At 34.6% G+C, this 3,433-nt stretch overlaps 1 non-coding gene across 1 annotated transcript; it reads right to left on the reverse strand.

The window, feature by feature from the left end:
• Positions 1–2,303: 2,303 nt before the first annotated feature.
• On the reverse strand, positions 2,304–2,411 carry LOC128773987 (U6 spliceosomal RNA). The gene has a single exon (XR_008418471.1). It is a non-coding gene; the product is annotated as a U6 spliceosomal RNA (small nuclear RNA).
• Between the last annotated feature and the right edge of the window lie 1,022 nt (positions 2,412–3,433).

Consider the following 3,433-nt stretch of genomic DNA (forward strand, 5'->3'; position numbering starts at 1 on the left):
TTGTTTCCAGCTTTTGGTGATTAAAAGTAAATCTGCTATGAACATTTGAGTACAGGTTTTTAAAACGCTTCTTCTATCACCATCATAAACACTGGGGTCTGGCATTTTGTCAGTATTATATAAGCAGTTTCAATAGTAAAAATTCTTCTCCCATACTAATGTACCTACTATGTTTCAGCTGCCTACCCAGACACTTAATTCTACCTTGATAAAGATGCTTTTCATTTTGGTACAATGTATCTAATGAACCTTGGACAAAGATATTATTGATAAAAGGTTAATTGTTATTAGAAAATAAAACAGTTTTGGAATTCAGCTAAAGTCACTGTAATAAGTAGAGCTAAAGTTTTCATCACCACACCTACTACATTTATTTCATCCACTTCCCCACAATCTTGGATTGTTAAAGATTTAACTGTACTTGAGTACAAAAAACAAACAAAACTGTAAAGAAACTTCTATAATATTGTAATTGGAGAGTAGAATATTTAAAACCTGTCTTGGCTGGTTTGCACTAAATTGGTAAAGCATCTAAATATCTGTGACAAAGCTTTGTTTAACTAACTAGCTAGATAACTAACAAACTAAACATATACATTAAAAAGTAAAGGCTTTGGAAAGTTAAATGCAAAATTACTTGCACAGAAAATTCTATGGGAAGGCAATATCGGGAGACACTATTCTTTTTTCTTCAATTCACAGAAAAATAAATAACACTGCTATGTCAGAAATCAATTGCTCAGTCAGAAATAACCTGGACATCAAGGCCTAAGACCTTTTAGAGGGTCATACCACTTCAGAAAGGGATAGAATATTCAATATTGAATAGAATATACACAAGAATGGGACCTGAGTCAGCTGACCACAAAATGAATGTTACTCATCAAGCTATCCTTGGCATAGAGTAATTGCTCAGGTGTGGTTTGAGTTTCACTGGAGGACAACTCATTCTTGAAGGACCCTAAATGGTGCTTTAGAGAGTACTACATCAATGACTACTATCCAGTAATTAAGACTAAACATACTTCTCCACCCTAAAAAAAGTTTGAGTTGAGAAAAAAAGAGAAGATAAAATAGAGAAATACCTCTACAATAGTGTTTGTAAAAGTGAGTTCCATAGATTACCTACATCTGAATTCTCTGTAGGTTTTGTTAAAAATCCAGAAGCTCTATCTTAGATCTAGACCCAGTCTTTGAGTGTGACTTAGGTCTATACGCTTAGGCATTTGGCATGTTATTAGAGAATTCTTGACCTGTATAATGAGGACCTCAAGGGAACCAGGGAGAATATGGAGATATGTGGTTTTCTAAAATACAGATTTTCTCAAATTAACCCTGAGAAATTCTTTCTGGGAACCATCAGCAATGACTAGTAAATACAAACACCATGATGCTGCCAGTAGCTGACAAATATTTAGTAGAAAGACGAGAATTGTACTATTTCTATTAGTATTATACCCCCGCTTGGTAAATGCTGTCCAGAAAACACATATTGTGGGAAAGAATGGTCATTATTACATTTTATCTTATTTCTTAAAATCACTAAGCAATGTAATCTGTGATTATTTACTTCTCTGGGTTGTAGGCCTGAAAGACCTATCTGTGAACATTAGTTCTTTTGATGCTTCATAAGGTCCATATATTTATGTGTGTTGTTTCACATACACATATGCAGATTTGTGTGTGTACATCTGTGTGTATATAATTATTTTCAATTAAACCATAGAGGGTGCTGGCTTTTAAGCCCAGAGACTCCATTTCCTGTAGCCTTCCAGTTCTCCTGGAGTTGTCTTCCCTGATTTTTCAAGCTTTTAGAGTTAATCTCCACTTATTTTCAAAGCCCAGTATTATGAGGCATCGGTTTCCCAGTTATGGTCCCCATGGCCAGAATGTGCCAGGTATGGGGTCTGATCCTCCCAGTCCCCCATGTTCATGATGTCCCTCCCACTTGTGTTTAGTCACTCTGGAGGTTTGGTTTTCAATCGCATCTCTACCTCTCCTACCTTTTTTGATGTGACCTCTCCAAGAGTAGCCATGAAAGACTTGTTCTGCCAGTCTTCAGGTTGTTTACATAGTGAGTTGTAATACATGTAGTTGTTGCCTCAGTGTGTTTGTGGGAGGTGAGCTCAGGATTCTCCTATTCTGTCTTCTTCCTTTGAGATCGATTTTCTCTTGCTGTTTTCAAAATTCTCTCTTTGTCCTTGACTTGGGACAATTTAATTATAATATGTCTAGTGTAATACTTTGGTTGATACTTTTTTAGGACATTTTACCTTCATGAATGTGGATGTCCATTTCTTTTCCCCAAATTGGGAGACTTCATGAATTTGTGTAACATCCCTGTGCAGGCACCATGCTAATCTTCTTGATTTATTTCCAATTTTTAGTATATGTGCTGCTGACGTGAGAACATACTATTTTTAGTAGGTTTATTTATATGTATTTTTATTTCTTCATGCAAATACAAGCAAACTTGAATACTCATACTTTATTCCCATTTTACACAAAAGATAGCATGCTTTAAACATTGCTCTGTAGTTTCCTTTTTTTCACTTGATATATCCTGGAGTCTTTGCAGTACATAGGGATATTCCTTATCATTTATTAATAGCTGTATTATATTCCATTCTGTGGATAAAGCATGGCTAATTTTACAAGTCTACCATAGGTGTCCACTGAGTCGTTTTCAATCTTGGAATATTACAGATAATCTTGTAATGAATAACCTTGCACCTATTCTGTATGATATGTGTTTGTGTTTGCGTTCTGTAGGGTTGTTTCCAGAAGCGGAAATGCTGAGCCAAAAGATATATACCTTTAAATTGTTCACAGATAGAACCAAATTCTACCACATAGGTGTATTATTTTGCTTTTCCCACCAGTTATATATGAGAATAACTCTCACCTCACTATATTATAGTATTATTTTGCTTTTCCCACCAGTTATATATGAGAATAACTCTCTCCTCGCTATATTATTGAGTGTGCTATAATAAAAAAAGAAGTGGCATTTCACTGTAGTTTCATTTTAAAATTCTGTTATTATGAGTGAGGTTGTGCATCTTCAATATTGTCAGGAACATTGCTATTTCTTATACTGTGAATCGTCTGTTAATGTTTTCCCCACATTTCATATTGAATTGTTAGTCTTTTTTTTATGAATTCTATGAGAATTATTTATGTTGGAAATATTAGATCTCTTTTTGTGACACGAATTGTATTCCTTCAGTTTGCCATTTGTCTTTTGACCTCGCATAGGGTATTTTTTAATAAAAGTTTTAAATGCTTCCTGTAGTCAATTCTATCAATCTTTGGACTGCTTTGTGGTATGGTTTGAGCTATGGATTTAGCTTTCTTTTCCAAATTACAACCCAGTTGTCCCAAAACCATGTATTACAGAGTTTGTTTAAGTACACTATTACCACATGTTCTT

The sequence above is a fragment of the Panthera pardus genome, unplaced genomic scaffold, assembly GCF_024362965.1.
Source record: "Panthera pardus isolate Hobbes unplaced genomic scaffold, ASM2436296v1 HiC_scaffold_27, whole genome shotgun sequence".
NCBI lineage: Eukaryota > Metazoa > Chordata > Mammalia > Carnivora > Felidae > Panthera > Panthera pardus.